The sequence below is a fragment of the Ambystoma mexicanum genome, chromosome 5q, assembly GCF_040938575.1.
Source record: "Ambystoma mexicanum isolate Mex_15411 chromosome 5q, UKY_AmexF1_1, whole genome shotgun sequence".
Lineage (NCBI taxonomy): Eukaryota > Metazoa > Chordata > Amphibia > Caudata > Ambystomatidae > Ambystoma > Ambystoma mexicanum.
The window spans coordinates 1,259,620,953-1,259,642,359 of NC_090933.1; the positions used below are offsets into that span (position 1 = coordinate 1,259,620,953).

A 21,407-nucleotide genomic window follows, 5' to 3' on the forward strand; every position below is an offset into this window, starting at 1 on the left:
GGGATGGTGGTGAATGAGGTTTCAGTGGGAGTTAGGGAGTCTTTTTTTAAGGCAATTTTTGCTTGGAGAGTTTTGATTTTGTTTGCTATGGCGTTTTGGATGCTTGTGCACCATTGTTTGTCTTTGGCAATGTTGTCAGGGGGTGGTACTGGGGATTCCAACTCCCTTTAGGATGGTAAATAATTCTCTGGTTTTGGAAGTTGCGTTGCAGATTCTTTCATTAAAGAGATTTATTTTTTGTGAGTAGGTTTCAGTTTATTTTCTTCAGATGGGGTATGGCGCCAACTAGACTCTAGTTTCCTTTTTTGTATCCTTAGTTTATTTTAGGTGTGGGGTGAACCAGGCATTTAGGTGAGCTTGTTATTTACTTTTTTGAAGTTTTAGTGAAGCAATGGTATCTAGTGCTAATATCATAGCATTATTGTAGCTTTCTACCAGGAGCTCAGGGTGCTGGTTGTTTGGGTGAGCATTGATAGTAGGTAATATCAATGGCAGGAGATTGTCTGGAATTATATACTTTTTTGGCTCTAGTGGGTAGGGGGGTGCCATGATTTTCTCTTTGGGGGTTTGATTGTTAATATAAAATCGATAAGGTAGTGGTCTGACCAGTGTTGGGGGGGGGGGGTAATTTTGGTGATAGTGGTATCACAATTCAGGGTGGCGACCCAGTCCTCCCTTTGTTGTGGGTTGGGGAGAGAACTTTTTGGTTAAGGCCATGTTCAGCTAACATAGTGGCTATAGATTGAGCTGGTTTGTCGCCTGGGTCGTTAAAGCCTAGGTTCAGGTCTCCTAGTAATAGGATGTGTGAGGAGTCTTTGGTATTATTAGCTAAGAGACTGAATAGATCCTCTTCGAAGGTCCCAATGGGGCCGGGTGGCCTCTATATTAGGTAAATGGTTAGTAGTCAGCACATCGACCTGTTCAGGATAGAAAACTTTGTTGGGGGCACATTTTTCTTTTAAAGTTCTAGCAAACCCCATGAATGTGCAGGTTCTGTACAGCAGGTTCAGTGTCCGAACATTCATTAAGGATGTTGGGCGTATTTCATTGCACTATATGATTTCATTATAACCTATATCCCATGTCCTGGTAAATTGTGCAAAGCCAGATATATTATGTGAGAAGAAGCAGGAACCAAGATGTGAATGTATTCCAGGTTTGTGTTGTCTGCAGGTGCAGAGGTACGAGTCTGACACAGTGGTGGCATGTTTGTTGGCATAGACTTATTTATAAAGTAAAAAGAAAGGAAAACCCTATCTTGCCCTATTACTATGAGTAGTTGCCCTGCTTGAACAAAATACTAAAGACACTGTCAGGATGTCCTTTAAGTGTCCACCGTCCTGTGTCCAAACCGATTTCCTTCCCTTAAACTAAACAAACTAAGGAAAACTGGGTGTCTTCAGCCCCAAAGTGTTCAATTCTTGATATGAGCAAATCCTCAACTTAAAAGATCCATCGTTAGATGTTCCTTTCATTGTACATCCAATACAGGTCCCAGAGTGGTATTGGATCTGGTTCACTATCCTGCCAGACCTGCCGTGGAGTTTCCTTTCGCACAAAAAACACAATGTCCAAAATATCTCCAGTTCATGTGAGAAACTCCTGGTGACCAAAAGTAAGGCCGACATTAGTGATCACTAGTCAAGGGTTTTATTGAACAAAGAAAATGGTATATGGGTTGGGAAACGCCTAATCTAAACCTAAATCTAAGATGGGGACAGGCGTCGACCATCAAATGAAAATAAGGCAGTCCTAGTGATGTCAAGTCAAATAAAAAGGCCTATACTAAGAACACCTATTGACAATTCCTTACGCTAAACACAAATGGCGTTGGGTTAAGTTTTAAGAAAGAAAGAAAGACGTGTTCTCAAAAAGAGAAGTCAGGATGCAGTGGGTTGGGTCTCCCTTCCCCATGTTTTTAGCACAAGGTAGAACAGGAGCTTGGAGCACAGTACTATCTCGGGCTTCTCCAGCGTGAGACGATAGTTCCAATGACAGTTCTCAGGACCGTCGATGGCATCCAATGACAGTTCTCAGGACCGTCGATGGCCAAGTCTCGTTTCCTCGGAAAGTCTCTTGCATTCGGACCTGATGTGTTTCAATAACAAACAAAAGTTCCTTTAACAAATAAAGGTTCGCTAGGGTGATAAGTCACCCATGGGTCCCACTCTTCTGGGCTGAACCTTCTCAATCATACTCCTCAATTCAAATAGGGTGATGGCGTTACCCTTTGGTCCCCCTCTTCCGGGCTGACCCTTCTCAATTGTAAACCAGAAATCATGTCGTAAACAGTTTTAAAACAAACTGTTTCTTGGGACTCTAAACTCGGTGCCTCCATGGGATTCGTTTCCCGGTTTTCCTCTCACTAAAGGATTTACTTACCTTTCTCTTTTCATGGGATTCACGTCCCTTTCTTTCATTCACCAAGTGGAATTCACTTCCCTTACTTTAGCCAACTTGTGGATAAAAGTCTTCCATTGTACAGGGCTTTTGATCGACCCTCACGTATGACCACTTTGCTTCCTTTGGCGGCCTTCTTATGGCCTTCTGGCTTCTGTAGTTTCTCAATATGGGCCTCGATTAGAGTCTCTCGAGTTAGCACCCACGTGGTGCCGTTTTCCCTCTGCAGCAGGTCTCCCCCTCACACTTCTAGCAGTTCTTTTACAGTTCCTCAGCCTTTGATTCAGAACTTGCCACTTAGCGATTCTCACTCAACACAGCCCAGTGTTTATCGATTCTCCCCTTGACTCACCGGCTGTGATGAACCGCTTGGCTTTCGGCTTCTTTTGAGTCATGGCAGGTACCACGGGCACAGGAGTCTCCTCTGCTCCGCCTTATCTGCATAGTCTTGCCCTGTGTACCATTGACATCCACAGCAGGGCACAGCAGGGCACATTAGCTACTGTTCGCTGTTTTAAATTCTCCTCCACGAAGGTTCTGCGGGGCTGGGACAAAAAGGGCAAGGTCACTTCTCTCCTCGCCACACTTTCGTTACCCTCCAGCCACCTTTATCCTTCACTTGAACTGCTGCGTTGTAGCCACCTCAATGTGCCGTCTGCTGTGTTCGCCTTTCTCGTACTGTGCTCTCTGGCCCCACCTTTTATCCCTGTAGGGAAGGGAAAGGGCTGGCTGGTGTGTGTGATTCTGATCAATTGCCTGACCCTGGTATTGGGACTTGTCAGGTAAACGGCTCTTGTGTTAGTCCGTTGTCCGTAGTGTTGTACGAAAGTGTTCGCAGTGGAAAGGGAGGGGGTGGGCAGTGGTTTGGAATGTCCTACGTGAGAGGATGGGGAATAGGTGTTAAATAAAGGAGGATACCGCGTCTCACCCGTCGGTATCCCACTCCCGAGGACCCCCCGCCCCCATCCATCCAGGTGATCCTCCCTCACTGGTCCACCACCTGGAACTGGATTCAATAGCGATGGCCGTGTCCTGGCCACCTGGATGACAGATCCCCGGGGAGTAGACAGGGAGACACCTTCAGGTTTCTCATAGTCACCAATGTGGTATCAAGTCTGGCTCACTAGCCTGCCAGACTTGATTGTATATTTTAGAGTTCCAAAAGGTCTCTCTCTCTCTCTCTTTGGCAAATGATCCCAACCCCTTCTCCTGGCTTCCTGTACTTCTTTTCCTCTATTGCTTTGGGCCCAGATCCCTCTGGACTGTTAAGAGATCTCACTGATTGGTTCTGTTGCTTGTTTCGCTTTACTCTGGGTTCCAAACCCCTCTATATTCTTTCGGGTTCCCCCTGATTCAGTTTAGGCCCCAGCCCATTGATGATGTACTGCTTTGCCTTTTGGTGGGTCCTCGGCTATGGTCAACCTCCACATTACCCTCCTCTGTCACTTGTGCGTCATCAAACAGCATTCTTCATTCATCCACGGTCCCTCTGTTCACAGCATGTCAGGAAACAGGTCTTCCTCCTTATGTGTTCAACAACATGAGGAAACAAAGTATTTATTTATTTATATAGCACCGGCCGCTCACAAGCATCAGGACGCAAACAAAAAGACGGTTGATACAATAACACTTAATCATGGGACAATTAGCGCAAGTATATATCTACCTTCAACTGTTCCGCATGCCCAGAACACCACTGATCCGCTTAGAGGGCAACGGAGCAAAGGAAACATCCATATCCTTCCATGGACATCTTAAGCTGCCACACAAGGCAGGGACGGGACAAATGCAACAGAGCCATGAACGGACTCCTCAGCTGCAAACACGAAAACAACCACAGACCCATACACCCAGGAAGGCACCACTGCTCCTCTGAAAAAGGACACCAAGAAACCACATTATCGCAATGTGACACACAAGGGTGACATAGCAAGATAGGCAACACACCACAGAAAGTAACGAACTAACACAATAATGCGCTAACCCTACCTCATACAGCTTCAAGCTAAGAACGAACCATGACGCCAAACAGGTATTTATTTATTTATGTATTTAGATTTATAGAGCGTGCAAACAGCCCGGGGCCATCGAGGCACTGTTACAAGGAAAATAACTTAGTTACTTGAGGCATACATCATATACATTAAGGTGAAAGACATGTAGCAGACATTGTAAAAACATTGCATGCATATAGCTTCAGCAGGTAGCCAGTTTGCCATCAATTTGCTAGCGAGGTGGTCCTTTCGCACCTCGTGGAAGAGTGCATGTGGAAGCACATGAACTCACACTGGGCTGAGGTTGGGCAACCTGTGGCTGTCATGATGTTCTGGACTACACATCCCATAATCACTCAATATAGACTATAATGACTGCGGCTCATGGAAGTTGTCTACTGAAGCATCTGGAGAGCCAACGGTTGTCCACCCCTGAACTGGACAGTCTCTAGAAATGTCAGAAAAAGTGGATCCACATAATGCGCCTTGTGCGTAAACTATTATAACCATAGAAAAGGCCAATGCAAATATTCATTGTGCACTTACACGATCCGAATGCTGGCTTAGTAGGACCACCTCTATCATGTTTCATTTTGTATTCTATTGCCTTTGCCCCATGTTCCCTCCCTTTGCCCTGTGGGCACTTTGAAACACAATGTCTTGCTGTATAAGCGCCTTACAAATGCACAATAAACAAATACATAAATAAATCAAAGAGGCACGAGTAGGTCCATGCTAATTGGACACAAACAAATAGTTTGTGCTGGTAGCACCTGAAAATAAGGGACCCCGTGACACTCACCGCACTATGTACAAACTACTAAACCACTGCAAATGATGGACACAGACACGCGTGGAGAGATGCATGTAGCATCTGGAAAATGAATCCACAACAGGGTCTGCATGTGATTTATGGAGTTTAAAAGGGCCAGCGGCTACTATTAATATATTTTGATGCACTTCTTGCCTCCTGCTGCTATCCAGTACTTCATCAAGTCTTTAGAGCAGGGGTAACCAACCTGTCACCATTCAGATGCTGTGGCCTACAACTTCCACCAGTCCCAGCCAGCATTGTTAATGCTGAGGGTCCTATGTGGAAATGTTAAATATTGTAGGCCGTACACCAAAAAGACCGATTTTATTCGGCCGATTTGGTGTGGCCCGCAATGCTCAATCTATTTCACTTTTAGGGGGGGGTTCACCCCCACCAATTCCCCTTCATCCACTCCCCCAACCTCTCACCTGAATACGGAGGGTTTGCTCCTCCTCAAGCTCTCTTCAAAATACAAACCCCAATAAACATGCTGAAGCACACACACACATACACGCACACATACATTATCACTTGCCTCGGTCTCCCGTGACTGCTCTGCCTGCCTGTCAGCCCCTGCACGCACTTGTGTGCGGTTGGGGCGTGCCAGCTTGATTTAGAAAGACCACTCGGTGCGGTCACTGAGCAGTCTTACTAAATCTGTCTTTTTTCTATTCGCACAATAGAAAAATACTTTTTCACTTCAGACCAATGCTGAGGGATCATGGGAGTTGCAGGCAAAAACATCTGGACTGGGATAGGTTGGCTACCTCTGCTCTAGTGACATTCTGTAGGCATAAATTATTATTATAGTATTCATTGAGTGCGGACCTAGCTTCGAGAAGCAACAGAGCACTTTACAGTGGTATAAACCAAAACAGTTACATAACGGAGCGCTTTACAGAGTTGTACAACATTACAGATGCATAACAGAGTGCTTTTGAGTGGTATCAACAGAACAGATATTCGAAGCAGGATAGGATACAGAGGGTGATAGCGGAGGGATACAGCTGTACCGTGTGGCAGGGAGGAGAGGGGCGGGCAGCTTCTAGCGAGTCAGATGGCACAAGGGACGATGTGATGGTCTAGATGTTGAGGAGGAGAGACTCCTTGAAGATGTGAGTCTTGAGTTCTTTTCTGAATTGTAGGAGTGTGGGGGCGAGTCTGATGCTGAAGCGGAGGAGGTTTTATAGTCTTGGGGCATAGGCAGAGAAGGCTTGTTTTCTGGTCCTTTCTTTTTGCATCAGCAGATTTCAAATCTGCACGTGTCCTGGATTCTGGTGGTGTGCTGTCCGCCAGAGATGCAGAGTTTCTCCGTGAGGTAGCTGGGTGACTTGAGGGCCACTGTCCTATAGATGATGCAGCAAGACTTGAAGGTCATTTGTGCATGCAGTGGGAGCCAGTGAAGATTGATGAGGGCCCGGGTGATCTGGTTGTATCTGCGTAGACCCTTGATGGGGTGTGCGGCTGCATGTAGGGTACTTCTCAGGGGCACAAGGGAGGATGACGGGAGGCCTTCGATGAGTGCCTTGCCCTCATCCAAGTGGGATAGGACTAGTGCTTGGAACAGTGGATCTAAAGCTGTACAGAGGGATGACGGGCTTGACTATTCGCAAGAGGGCGAGCTGGTACCAAGCTGTCTGAGTTTTCTTAGCTATGTGTGCCTTTAAGGAGAGGCGTTTGTCAATGTGGAACCCGAGGGACTTGGCACAGGTGGTGATCTTGGGTGTGAAGCCCTCAGAGTTCATGGTTGATAGCCAGGTCTGTATGTCTGGGTGTTTGGTGTTGTTGGTGAGGAGTAGGAATTTGGTCTTGGAGGGGTTGAGTTTCAATTATGCAAAGGACATCAAGACTGGATCAGCGAGAAGAAGATTTTGAGCCTATTGATGTCCTTGATGGAGTTGATCTTGAGGTATAGCTGTGTGTCATTGGCGCATTGGTGGATGTAGATGTTGTGTGTGGCTAGGGGGGCTCCCAGCGGCTCAATGTATAGATTGATCACTGGGGTGAGGATGGAACCCTGCAGGGCTCCACAGGTGATGGGTAGCATTCCCGATCTAGAGGAGTCCATCTGAACAAACTGCTTGTGGTTGGTGAGGTAAGACTTGAACCAGCGTAGGACAAGGTTGCTGATCCCCATGCGCCGATGTAGGGTGTCCGTAAGCACCTTGTAGTCTACTGTGTTGAAAGCGGCTGAGACGTCGAGTAGAACCCGGAGGCAGGGGTGGCCATCGTCGAGGATGTTGAGGGCGTTGTCGACCACCTGTATGGTTGTTGTCTCTGTGCTACATCTGGGTCTGAATCTGAATTGGTAGGTTTGGAGGAGATTGTTAATGTCAATGTGCTGCCGCAGTTGTAATGCTACCGCTTTCTCAATGATCTTACATATCAAGAGAAGGTGAGTGATGGTGTGATAGTTACATAGGTTGTCGGGATCCAGAATGGGTTTCTTTAGTAGAGGGAGGATCTGTCCTGTTTTTAGGGTTGATGCTAAGGTGCCTTGAGTTGGGGAGCTGTTGATGATCTCTGGGTAGGGATGGAGAGCTTCTGCTGGTAGGGTCTTGAGGATGGATGCTGGGAGGATGTCGTCTGTATACAATGTGGCTTTGAGGGCATCCAGGGTTTCTACCAGGTCTTCTGTCGAAAGTGTCTTGAATGTTGTCCAGTGTGTGGAGATTTCGCGAGGAGGGACGTGTGGTGGGTCTGTGGATGCAGAGTTGGCGTCTATGTGCTGGCAAATCTTAGTGATTTTGAAGACAAAGAAGGTGTTGATGGCAGTGAATTTTTCGATGGAGTGTGGTATGACAGGGTTTGGTAGCAGGTTGACGCACTACTTCACTGTTTGAAGATGTCATAATCATCTACTTTAACAGCACTCTCGTATCCTCCTCCAAGGCGTAGTGTGTCAGCCTGGTCTCTGGTCGCAAAGTACATCCACGATTAAACAGTGCAGACTTTATACTAAACCCACCAAATGTGTTCACCACTGAAGCACGATGTCCAGAGGTCTAAGTGGGCGGGAACTAAAGGGTACGACGTTCCTCTACTTTTCGGGAAAATCTGCCATATTTCACTTAATTTTGTCAGCTGGATCACTGTTCCTTTTTTACTCCCATAACTCCTATTCCCTTTGTGCCTGGTATTATTCAAGCTACTTTACGTCCTCTGACATCTCTGCTGTAAGATCTTCAAACTAGATTTACCTGATTGAGATGGATCCAACTTGTTGCATCTTTCATGAATACGCACATGAAGACTCAATTGAAGTGTGATTGTGCCCCCCTCTTATCATCTATGAGCCTATAGAAATCTATGTTCAACTGTCTGTTCCTTCTCTCCCGGCTCCCACTCCCCGCATTGCAGGATTGTCCAACACCCGCTGTGTTATTTCCAATCGCCCTCAGGCAGGGTCGAACTGGGGCATGACAGTGTCTCTGGCACCAATGAAAAAGTGGCCCACAGCTGAAAATGGCAATGCATTCCTTTTATGACAGACCGTTTCAGTAGTACCCAAGGTGCATGTTTTTGATAAAATGTGATGTAAATTGTGCATTTTAAAGACTATTTATTCATTAACATTGGTCAAAACTACTAGCCGCATGGTGAATCAATGTACCAAACTGGCCCACATGGCCCACAAATATGGCCTACTTTAGCCAAAAAAACGGGCCCACACTATAGGCCAATCTGAGCCTGCACTCGGGGCATCCTTGCCCTGGTCCACACTGGCGCAACAGGTGTCCACATAGCTCCCACAGAGTTGGTGGCCCCATGGTGCCCATGCCCAGCAGGGAGGGGGGCAGTGTTGGTGGGGGCTAGGGGGCGGGTCTGTCGTTCCATGATATTCCAATGTGGAATGCATGGAGGGAAGCCAAGGCTGCCACCGCTCTTAGCTATGGAGTCAGAGTTTACAGAGAAGGCGGCCATCTTGCCCCTGCCTCATCCCCACCCCTGTGTTAATGATGTTATGCGATCTCCATTTAGACATCCCTGCTGCTTTAAAGGTCAAGACTTGACCAGGGAATGTTTGGTGGGCTCCCCCAAATGAGTTGAAGTCATTCAGCGTCTAAAGCCTGCGTGGGGTGTCATGGTGTCTGACAAAGAACGTGTTGTCGCAGGATGCTTTAAGCAGAGAGGGCATGGCACTAGCTTCGCCCCACACAGCGTCTGCTCAGAACTCACGTGGCCCTGCCTGGTCACTCACAGTCCATCATGTGAAGTACTGCAGATGGGTGTCCTGTGAAGTCAATGTGCTGCCATTACCCGCTGCCTCTGCCAGTTGCAATCAGAAATGATGGTACTTCAGTTAGCAGCAGTTACCTCTAATGTTATGTGCAGTAATTTCCCAAAATCTCCCACCTTAGCGTTGCTGAATACTTGCAAATGACTGGTATGTTATGTTATTAGCATTTATATTGCACTGTTTTACGGGCGGTTGAGCCCATTTGCACGGCGCATCAGCTGAATAGCTGATTATGAAGCCTGCGCAGTAGCTGGGGCACGCACTCACGCTCGCGTTCATCTTCAAATGCCTGTCAAAGCAGCCAGGCCCTAAAAGGGAGATGGCTGGCTTAGGTCTCGGTGCCTGTGGGGGGCGGAGGGGGTTATTACTAGCTCAGGCTACCTCACATATCTGAAGGACACGTCTGCCCTGGCAAGTGCCGCACCCACCGCCTCTACCTAACATGGCGTTGCTCAGATAAAGAAGGGGAGCCAAACCTCTCCATCCCCTGATCAGAAGCCTTTACATATTGTATCGATCCTTCTGTCCTGGACAAGTTCATCCCCTGGCCACTGTCCAGGGGTTGGGCCTTTCCATCCACTGGTTAACAGCCTTTAAATATTTTACGGTCCCCGTCTTCCTTGAGAAATGAACCGTCTCCTGGTGTGTGGCCTTTACATATTTGATGGTCCCCCCGTCTTCCTGGGGAGGTCCATCCACTAGCCATTGAGCCGGGGCAGGACCGCGCCATCCCCTGGTCACTGGCCTTTACATATTTGATGGTCCCTACCCTTCTGGGGAGGTCCATCCGCTGACCATTGATCCGGGGCAGGACCGCTCCATCCCCTGGTCTGCGGCCTTTACATATGTGATGGTCCCTGCCCTCTTGGGGAGGTCCATCCGCTGGCCACTGACAGGGGGCTGAACTTCTCCATCCCTTAGTCTGCGGCCTTTACATATGTGATGGTCCCCACCCTCCTGGGGAAGTCCATCCTCTGGCCCCTGACCGGGGGCTGAACTTCTCCATCCCCTGGTCCACGGCCTTTACATTTTGTATGTCACCTGCCCTCTACAAATGCTGAACCGCCTTTTTGTGCCACTTAGTACATACCAAAGCCTGTATTGCAGACAGGCATGTCAAGAGATCTAAAACATTCAAGGCGCTTTGACGGAAGAGGAAAATAACGTCCACGGAAACTTTACCCTAGGCTTGTCTTATTTTTCAATTACCACAAATGTTTGAAATACATTTTCCAAAAAAAGAGGTGCAGCCAGACTTTTTTGCCATAGCATTTCGGTGCTATGTGGGCGGGACAAAGACTGATATGCAAATGGTATTTCCCATCTATGAAAGGTACAGTGAGCAAAAAGTGTGTGCTGCAAACTCTCATCTCAGAGCGGGTTATCATGCCATGTTCTTTCTGGAGAGGAGCGCCTGCTACCTTTTTTGAAAATATATATATATATATATATATATATATATATATATATATATGATACATTACTCACCGTAATCGTATTTCTGATGCTTGTATCTGCTTAGATTCACATGCTGTGCATAGGCCGACATCTAGTGGAAGCTGCGGAGTATTACAGTTTGTTTTTCGTAACTCGAAAATGGGCGTTGACACAGGGCGTGCCAGTAATACTATCCCTAGTGTGACGTCCACTGTACCCAAGATCCCTCACGCGTCTAGGATCCTCAGATTGTATTTTTTCTGATATGAGGTAGCATGAGGAGTAGCGTGAGTACAGATAATCCAAGCAGATAGATAGGAAGGTAAGACTACAAGCAACCATGCGCCTTCTCTCAGAGGGGAGGAAGGGTGGGTCGCATGTGAATCTAAGCAGTGAATCTAAGCAGATACAAGCATCAGAAATACGATTACGGTGAGTAATGTATCCCTTATGAGGCTTGTGGAATCTGCTTAGATCACATGCTGTGCATAGATTAGCGAGCAGTACCTGAAGGAGGTGGGATGCAAGAAGGGTCATGAGCAAATAAGTGTCTTAGAACCGCTTGTCCCACTTGTGTATCTGCCTTGGAATGGGTTTCAATACAGTAATGCTGAGTAAAAGTGTGAATAGAGCTCCATGTAGCTGCTTTGCAAATGGTGTCAAGGGGTACATTTGCAATGAAAGCCAGAGTGGCCCCAATGCCTCTAGTAGAGTGGGCTCTTGGCGTAAAAGGCAGAGTTTTTTCAGAGAGTGATTAACACAGCTGGATACAGTTAATAATCCACTTCGAGATGGCACCTTTAGAGACGCGATCCCCTTCTCTGCCTGTAGCTACGGAGACAAACAGTTGATCTGTTTTTCTTAGCGGTCTGGTTTTATTTACATAGTAGAGGACCGCCCTAGGCACATCTAGGGTGTGTAGTTTCACCTCAGCCGAGCTTTGCGGGTCCTGGAAGAAAGCCGGAAGCTCGATGGACTGGTTTACATGGAATTTTGATATAAATTTAGGTGAGAACCTAGGGTGTGTGCATAAAACCAGTTTGTCTTTATGGACAGTAAAGAAGGGATCCTGCACTGACAGAGCCTGAATTTCACTGACCCTTCTTATAGAAGTAATAGCTACTAAGAAGGCCGTTTTATAAGTCAGGTGTTTGAGACTGCTTTTATGCATGGGTTCGAAAGGGGGTCCGATGAGCTTGGCTAGCACCACATTAAGGTCCCACTCTGGTGGTGGGTTTGAAATAGGAGGGTGAAGTCTCTTTATTCCTTCCATGAAGGCTTTAACTACTGGTACTTTCCACCACGATATCTTGTTATGGGAAGTGGTGTATGCCGACAGGGCTGCCAGGTGTACTTTCAGTGAGTTAAAAACCAGTCCTGCATCTAGCAGGTGGAGCATGTAAGTAACAATAGTGGAAGGAGTGCAATCAACAGGGTTGATTTGTCTACTCTGGCACCAGATAACGAACCTCTTCCACCTGTCAAAGTAACAGTGCCTTGTGTTTGGTTTCCTAGATTCCTTTAGGATGTCCATACACCTCTGAGGCAAATTGAGATGTCCAAACTCTATGACCTCAGGAGCCATGCTGCCAGGTTCATTGAGTTGGGTTGCTGGTGCACTGTTTGACCTTGGTACTGGGACAGTAGGTTGTACCAGGCTGGAAGTTTGATGGGCTCGCACACCGCCATCCTGCGTAGGTGTGGGAACCACAGTTGTCTTGCCCACATGGGAGCAACTAGGACGAGCATCATCGACTCTCTGTTCATCTTGTTCACCACTTTCCTGATGAGAGGAGTTGGTGGAAAAGCGTACGCAAACATCCCTGACCAGTTCATCCACAGGGCGTCCCCTGGGAGTCTGGTTGGGGGAACCTGGATGCAAATCCTAGGCATTGTCTGTTTTCGCTTGTGACGAATAAGTCTATAGTGGGGAAACCCCACTGAGAGAAGATATCTTCTACGTAGAACCCATTCGTGTTCCTCTGGGAGGGAGTCTCTGCTCAGAGCATCCGCTAGGGAATTGAGCTCCCCTGGAACATGTTGCGATGACAGGAAGATGTTCCGTCTGAGTGCCCATATCCATATTTTCTGGGCAAGCTTGGACAGATTTGGCGAACGAGTCCCTCCTTGCTTGTTCAGGTAGAACATGGCTGTTGTGCTGTCTGTCCGGATTTGCACGGACAGATTTAATAGGTGGGGTTCGAACGCTTGAAGCGCTCTGAATACTGCCAGAAGCTCTAGCAGATTGATGTGGTTCTTGGCCACTGAGGGAGACCAGAGACCCTGAGCTGTGTGGTGGAGATGGTGAGCTCCCCACCCCGTCAGACATGCATCGGTAGTGACTACTGCCTGTACTTCGGGATCGTAAAAGGGTTTCCTCTGTGCGAGATTCTCTCTTGTCCACCAGTGAAGGCTTTGTACTAGTGTTGGCGAAACGACCACTAGATCGTCCCACTGACCACTTGCCTGAGACCACTGTTTCGCCAACCATTCCTGCATGGGACGCATGCGCAGGCACGCGTGGGGGACCAGGTAAATACATGACGCCATCATGCCCAGTAAACGCATTGCTTTGCGTACCGTTATTTGTTGACCGGACTGATAATGCGGAATTTGCAGTAGTATATTCCGAATTCTTTCTTCTGAAGGAAAGGTCAACCCCTCTTGAGTATCTAGGATTGCTCCTAGAAACTGTTTGGAGGTGCTTGGCACCAGGCTTGACTTTTTCTCGTTGATTGAGAAGCCTAACTCGTGGAGGAGGTCGATAGTCCTTTGAATGTTTGTCTGCAAATTCCTGGGGTTTCCCCCGTTATGAGCCAGTCGTCCAGATAAGGGTACACTGGGATTGCCTCCCTGCGTAGGTGTGCAGCCGCCACCGCCAGTACCTTGGTGAATACCCTTGGTGCTGAAGCTATCCCGAAGGGCAGTACCTTGAATTGGTAGTGTCGACTGTCCACCTTGAAGCGCAAGTACTTTCTGTGTGCTGGGAACATGGAAATATCAAAATAAGCATCTTTCATATCCAAGGTTGCCATGTAATCCCCCTTTTTTAGGAGGGGGATTACCTCTTGTAGCGTGGTCATACAAACATTTTGGGGCTTGACATACCTTTTGCCAGGCTGTAAGTCCAATACTGGGCGCATTGTCAAATCTTTCTTTGGCACAAGGAAGTAAGTTGAATAAATACCCTTGTTTACCTGGTGTCCCGGGATGAGTTCTATCGCGTCCTTTTCTAGCAGAATGGCGATATCCTCGAGGATAATCTTCTGATGTTCTAAAGAGTGTACTCTTTGTCGTGGAGGATGGTTCCAGGGACGCTGCAGTAGTTCTATACAATATCCTGTGGATACTGTTGACAGCACCCATCTGTCTGATGTGATCCCTTCCCAAGCCTGGGTGAAGTTGGAAATGCGTCCCCCTACTGGGGTTACGTGAGAAGGGACCCTGAACTGAGCGTCACTGCTTTGGTGGAGGCGTGCCGCCTCCCTTTCTGGGGCTGCCTCTGCCTTTACCACGACCTCTCCTATTACCCCTGCAGTAACCCTGGGCAGACTGTTGGTTGTTGTTCCACTGTGTACCCTGCCCCTGGGAATAGTTATATCCTCTTTGGGAATTTTGGCCGTGTGGGCGACGAAAATTACTATTCCCTCTCTGGTTAAGGGGTTTATTGGTTAACTGGCCAAGGGACTTGAGTGTCTCGTATTCGTCCTTGGCATTCTTCAGTGCGTCTTCGACCGCCTTACCAAACAACAGATCGGTTTCCACCGGTTTGTCCAACAATGATGCCTGGGTTTCTGCCTTAAAGCCAGACTGCCGTAACGACGCATGTCTTTTGATAACAGTGCCTTCTGCTATCAATCTGCCTGCGTTGTCCGCGGCGTCGAAGGTTGCTTTCAAAATGCAACCAGACACGGCTCTACCCTCTGTGGAAATCCAAGCTAACTGGCCCTTTAAAGGTTCAGGAGCAGAGGCTATGAGTGCCGCGACTTCTTCCCACTGATGGCAGTTGTAGCTGGCCAACAGGGTGGTGGAGTTTGCAATCCTTGCTTGATAGACGGAAGTTGAGGTTACTTTCCTGCCGAAACCGTATAGTTTTTTGCTCTCCTTGTCGGGAGGAGCTTCGGACGATGACAAGGGTGTTCCAGCCCTCTTACGAGTGTTAGTGACAACTAGGGAGTCTGGCTTCAGATGTCCTCTTATATAGAGAGGGTCAGACTGGGCTGCCCTGAAAAGTTTTTCAACCCTGGGATTGACTGCTCTGGTGAGGTTCGGGTTCACCAGGGACGGGTCTATTCTTCGCTGAATGGACTTAAGGATAGGGATGGTCTGGGCAACAGACCTCCTTTCTCCCACTAACTCCTCTGCGAAGTCCCTCTCCTCCTGGACACCGTGGGTGTCAATATGGAAATGTTCTGCTGCGCGTGCGAGAACCTCGTTTAGGAGGGGTTGGTTATCGACAGGGGAGTCGGTAACCGGGGCTTTGTTCTCTACCGGGGAATCTACTCTGTATGTTTCCGGGTCTTCCTCTTCCTCTTCTTGGTCCTCATCATCCCCATAGTAGCCCGTCCCGGTTTGCTCTTCTACCATGCCAAATTCTTGGTCCTCACTAAAGGAAGCCTCTCCTTGATACAGTGAGTATGGTCTTGAGTGTGGTTGTACCTCGAAGGGGTCTGTAGACCTCATTGGTGTTTCAAACTGGGGCTTCTTTCTCTGGGGGATAGGATCATTAGAGTCTGAGGGTGTCGCCCCTTGTGGATCATACGAGAGGAAATGTTCTGGATTTTTATCGTAAAAATCAGGCAAAGAGGACATCCTTGACATGACCCTATCTATGTCTTCACTCGACCATTTTCTGGAACTGGGAATGACTCTCTCAAAGTCTATGGGATTTATCTTGAGTAGATTTGCTGGTTTTAGACATATCAGCAGACCTGGTTTTGTCTGTTTAGGGGGAGTGGTGTGTTTCACAGGTGTGGAAGAGTGCAAAGGCTGCTTCTTCTGCTTTTTTCCCCCCTCCCCGTTAGTGGAAAAATGTTTTCCCTGTCCTTTAGTGGCTCCGGAGGTTTTCGACGCCTGGCGTCGAGGATCGGGGGTGGGGGTCCCTGTCCTTCGAGCATGGGGCCTTGCTGATTTTGACTGCGGGCTCCGACTCCTGGGCGGCCTGGGGGTGGAAGTCGTCTTCGTCTTCCGACGATCGAACTTCTGTTAGCCTAGGGAGCGAGGCACTCTTGGCAAGAGTGGATGATTGCCTGGAGTCATGCGGCGATCTCGATCGAGAGCGCCCAGAGGACACCGAATCGGACCGTTCTGTTTGTGCCTCTTTCCGAGAACTCGACGTCGTCGAGTCTCGGTTGGACTTCGTGTGTTTAGTGTGTGGAGTGTGTGAAGCGCTTGTCGCCGGGGGTCTTCCCCATAGCCGCCCTGCCGGACGACCTTCCGAGGTCGGGGACTTGCGCTCGGCTGTCTTTCGACGCCGTAATGCCCTCGCCGTCCGAAAGTACGGCGTTGCTGCCGTCGCTGAAGGCGCCCTCCGCTGCCATGGCCGCCTGCCTGGCGTGGTGGGCCCAACGCTTCGTCGAACGGTCCTTAAGTGTCTTAGGTTTAAACCTACTACACGCTCTGCAGTTCGGTTCGGGGTGGTCCCTCGGCAAGCAGAGATTGCACGTGGCGTGCCTGTCGACCCAACGGTATTTGCGATTGCACTTGGGGCAGAATTGAAAAGGGGGACCCTCCATACGCACCTTGAGGCAGCGGGCTGTTAAGTGTAGGAAATGTATAAGGTGTACCTATATACCAAGAGTGTGAGTATGTACAACCCCCCCACTCTCCCTACTTGCAGGGCCAAGGCCAGAGGCCTTCCAAGGCCCGGGCCGAGGCCAGAGGCCTTCCGAGGCCCAAATCCGTCATGCAGCAGCCGACGGTCGATTTCTTCTCCAGCCGGCGTCGAGTGTCGAAGTTCGACGTTGGGATGGGGAAGGATGTCAATAAATTAATATTTTAAATATTTTAGCAAAAGTATGGCTAAGGCCAGGGGACTCCGCAAAATGCTTCCGACCAGTATGGCGGAAAAAAACAATCTGAGGATCGTAGACGCGTGAGGGATCTTGGGTACAGTGGACGTCACACTAGGGATAGTATTACTGGCACGCCCTGTGTCGACGCCCATTTTCGAATTTCGAAAAACAAACTGTAATACTCCGCAGCTTCCACTAGATGTCGGCCTATGCACAGCATGTGATCTAAGCAGATTCCACAAGCCTCAGAAATATATATATATATATATTCAATAAAAAATACTTTGTTAAAGGGACGTTATTGTTACATTCAGTCAAAATTGTCAAGTCATCATTGATGTCCTGGGTGTTAGTCTTAGCAGGGCACAGTGGTGGCGCGAGTTATGGTTGCTTAGCTTACCATAACTGCCGAATTTCAGTGGTTTTTAGATTTTACTTGGAACCATAACGTCCTTTTAACAACGGTTTTCGACTGAATGTCATAGGTTTTTATTAGTGCAACTAAACCATAACGTCCCTTTAACAAAGTTCTTTTTATTGAATTTCACAGGTTTTTAGTAGGGCAACTTAACCATACCGTCTCTTTAAGAAAGTTTTTTTTGTAAAGGTCATCGATTTTTAGTAGTGGCACGTAACCATAGTGTAAAGTAACTTCTGAATTAATGACACACCTTGCATAGAATGCCACATGACCATATGCTGGTGTACAGCAGAGTGACGTGTCCGAGAATCCGTACACACTTCACAATGAGATGTATGCCTCGTGGACAGTGTGGAAATACATTTTATATTGATGTAGGAACGTCCACCTTCAACATTTCCCTTTCACAGCTCCAACACATATTCGTAGTCGGCCATTAGCATTGTAGTACACATTACATACTTTTATCAAAAGGTCTACTTATCTGAAAACGACATCAGCTAAAGCCATCCCTCCTTCCCAACGAAACAGCACCACTGCTGTAATGAAGGAGCATGAGAAACACTGCCCCTACCTTTCAAATAACAAACGCACAACATTTTTAGCAGTCCACCTACCCCCAATTATTACTGTTTGATGTCTCTTTTCTCATTGCCGTTCGCAAATTTCCTTATGAGCTGTCCTACCAAAACAAAACGCCATCCGTAAACAAAGTAAATGTTCTTTTAAGAACCACCTTTCTCAGTGTAAACATATTTTTTTTAAAAAATGGCATACACTCCATCTACTTTATATTTCTCAGTAAAGGACATAGACGTAATAACATTTGCCATTAACAATCTAGATTTGCAAAGCAGTACCCAAGATGGCCTCCATAGAAAGGGAAGGCGGTTCTTCCATACATGGGCCCTGTTCGCTTTCCATGACAGCCTGCAAAAAAGCAAAACTACGTGCCATGACACAGAACCTGAAAATTTACATACAGCGACGTACAACATAGCATGTTGCATTTTGAAATAATACACTGGTTTTTAAAATAAAACATTAACATTTTAGAATTTGTAAAGTAGTTTTATTTCACAAACTGTCCGAGACCATTGGACTGTGCCCATTTTCAATTAAAATGTAACATTGTTTCTATGTGCGTCAGCGAAAATTTTAATGGTGAGTCACACGTTGTTCTTTTCGCATACACAGTGTATGTTTTTAATAAAGCAACTGCTTTGTTCGCACAGTGATTTCCAAGACATCGTTTTAAGAACCACCTTTCACAGTTAAAACATATTTTTTTTTAAACGTAAAATGGCATACACGCCATCTACTTTATATGTCTCAGTAAAGGACATAGACGTAATAACATTTGCCATTAACGATGTAGATTTGCAAAGCACTAACGTGTGCTGCTAGAAAATAGGATTTCTGTTTGTAATCCGGCCCACCTGCGGCGTGCCGGATTACAAAACAAAATCCCTTTTCAAGATGGCCACCATAGAAAGGGAAGGCTGTTGTTCCATACATGGGCCCTGTTCGCTTTCCATGGCAGCCTGCAAAAAGGAAAAGTATGTGCCATGACGCAGAACCTGAAAATGAACATACAGCAACATACAACGTAGCATGTTGCATTTTGAAATAATACACTGGTTTTTAAAATAAAACATTAACATTTTAGAGTTTGCAAATTAGTTTTATTTCACAAACTGTCCGAGACCATTGGACTATGCCCATTTTCAATGAAATTGTAACATTGTTTCTACGTGCGTCAACGAAAATGTTAATGGTGAGTCACACGTTGTTCTTTTCCCATACACAAAGTAGGTATGCGTTTTCAATAAAGCAACTGCTTTGTTCGCAGTGATTTCCAAGACATCGCCATGATCTTTGTCCTACACCACCATAAAACATGTAATGTTACTCCTTATGGCCACTTTAGCGTACGGACAAAAGGGTCCGTGGCTATCATCCCACAAAATTGTGACCGACAGGTAGCCGGTGACGATCAGTTGCATCTGGCGTCCAAAGAAACCACCTCTCGGCATCTGGAATCCATGACACGCACAGTGAGGCAGGATATAGCTAGTTGGAAAATGTAAGAGAAAGTATGTATCAATACCCAGCCTTCAGCAAACAATTTCAAAACAGAAAAAAATAACGTGGAAACTAATATACAAATTGAAGTGGTCATACAGGACATTTTAAGGAAATATTAGTGTTGAACATGGCTAGACCTAGTGACGGGCTACAAACGCCGAAAATCTGCATTCTCCATAAGTCTAAAAAAAATGACACCTACACAGAAAGATGTTACTTCAGTTACAAAGCCAAAAGTAATGTCCAAGTAACAAAAAATTACATCTCGTCATTACAAAAAAGACAAAAGAACCTGCAAAGTGCTACACAAAGCGATGTGGTCAAACATGACATTTTAAAGCAGAAATAGTAGCGTTGAACAAGTGTAAGTCTAGTCATAGCCTGCAAACGTGGGCAATCTGCAATCTTCGTAAGTGGAAAAAAATGAGAACTGCACAGTGAGATAATACTTCAGTTATATTGTCAAAAATATTGTTCTGCTAATAACAAATTTAAAGTCGGTCTGGTGTAGAGTCGTCAAAATTAAACTTGCATGATATTTACCACCTCCATTGGTTTTAGATAAAGCCAGACAGCAATGTATTTGCACCAAAGATTCTTCGTGAACTAATATTTCATGTGCCTTACAAAAGTTTTTAAAACATAACCTTATCATATGGTAGTTTTTTGCAAACTTTCACTCCCTTCAATGTTGCTTATTTTTCCCTTTTGCTCAAGGACAAAAAACAATTGACCCTTATTGGTTTAGTGGAATGCGTGGGCCTACCGAGCTCGCAACGAAAAAAAGCACATCAAGTGACCTTCACTCAGAATGCAAATACATTCTCACTTTGCAACAACATATGAGAATCCATTCATGAGAACCGCGACTCCCATACACGTGTTTCCATCAAACAGTGCAGGTGACTGTCTCAGATTTCAAACTGTAGGATGCCATTATGACTGCAATAGTATTGTAAATACATTTTAACACAGTAATTCTTGGCCATATATTGAGCATGAACTTCCAATTTACCGTATGGCTTTGGTGACGCTAAAACACCACTGTTTGACTTCCTGCTTCCGCATCCCATCCCACCCTCCTTAACGCTCACCTTCCGAAACAGTATTTTATAAGTGAAAGAAGTGCAATAGTGTCTTGTTTTATGTATGTTACCACCGATGTCGGCGTATAACAAGACACGAACAAAAAATGGCGGACGCAGCGAAAGAATCTGACGCACTTCACGTTGTTCCACAGCCAATCAGTGAACGCGTCACATGTCTGCAGACATGACGCTACAGATTAGCCAATCCATTTCTTGTCCGCGGAGCGAACGGAGAAGTGTGACCGCGGAGCGGACATAGACCTCACTAATTTTTTCAGACATACTTTTTGGTAATTTTAAAGGCAACTACTGGACGGATTGTCAACAAATTTACAAAAGCACGCTTTCGGGACCAAGCTCCTGCCGCAAATTTGGTGAATATCCGTCCAGCGGTTTGGCCTGTAGCCGTGCGCAAAGTTTTTCCCCCATTCAGTCTATGGGAAAAAAAGACATTTTGTGACCCCCCCTCCCCTATAACCTTTCCCCCCCTGGACCAAACATCACCAAACTTTGCAACACAATTCAGAGTGGCCCATATACTTTTTTTTTGCAAAGGTTGGTGAGGATTGGTCCAGGGAGAGCGGAGTTATAAGCCGCCCAAAAAGTGCTCTTCCTATGGAAACAGCAACTCAACCATAACTACCGTGGCCGTTTAATATATATATATATATATATATAAGTTTTTCCATTGTGTATTTTATGTCCCAGATCTTGGTTAGCCATTCCTGTTTGGTAGGTGCCAGCCTATCCTTCCATTTCTGTGCCACGGCTACCCTCCCTGCCCTCAGCATAGCCTCCCACATCCGAGGGAACTGGTACATATCGCTCTCTTTCACAGGGATCCCCATCAATAACGCCAAAGGGCCCAATTCCAGTTGCACCCCTTCACCTCTTTTATCCAACTCGGTAGA

The 21,407-nt window shown here is 46.7% G+C and overlaps 1 protein-coding gene across 2 annotated transcripts in view; it reads left to right on the forward strand.

The window, feature by feature from the left end:
- Positions 1-21,407, forward strand: part of ARHGAP39 (Rho GTPase activating protein 39) — a 1,402,702-nt gene that overhangs the window by 925,047 nt on the left and 456,248 nt on the right. The window lies entirely within an intron of this gene.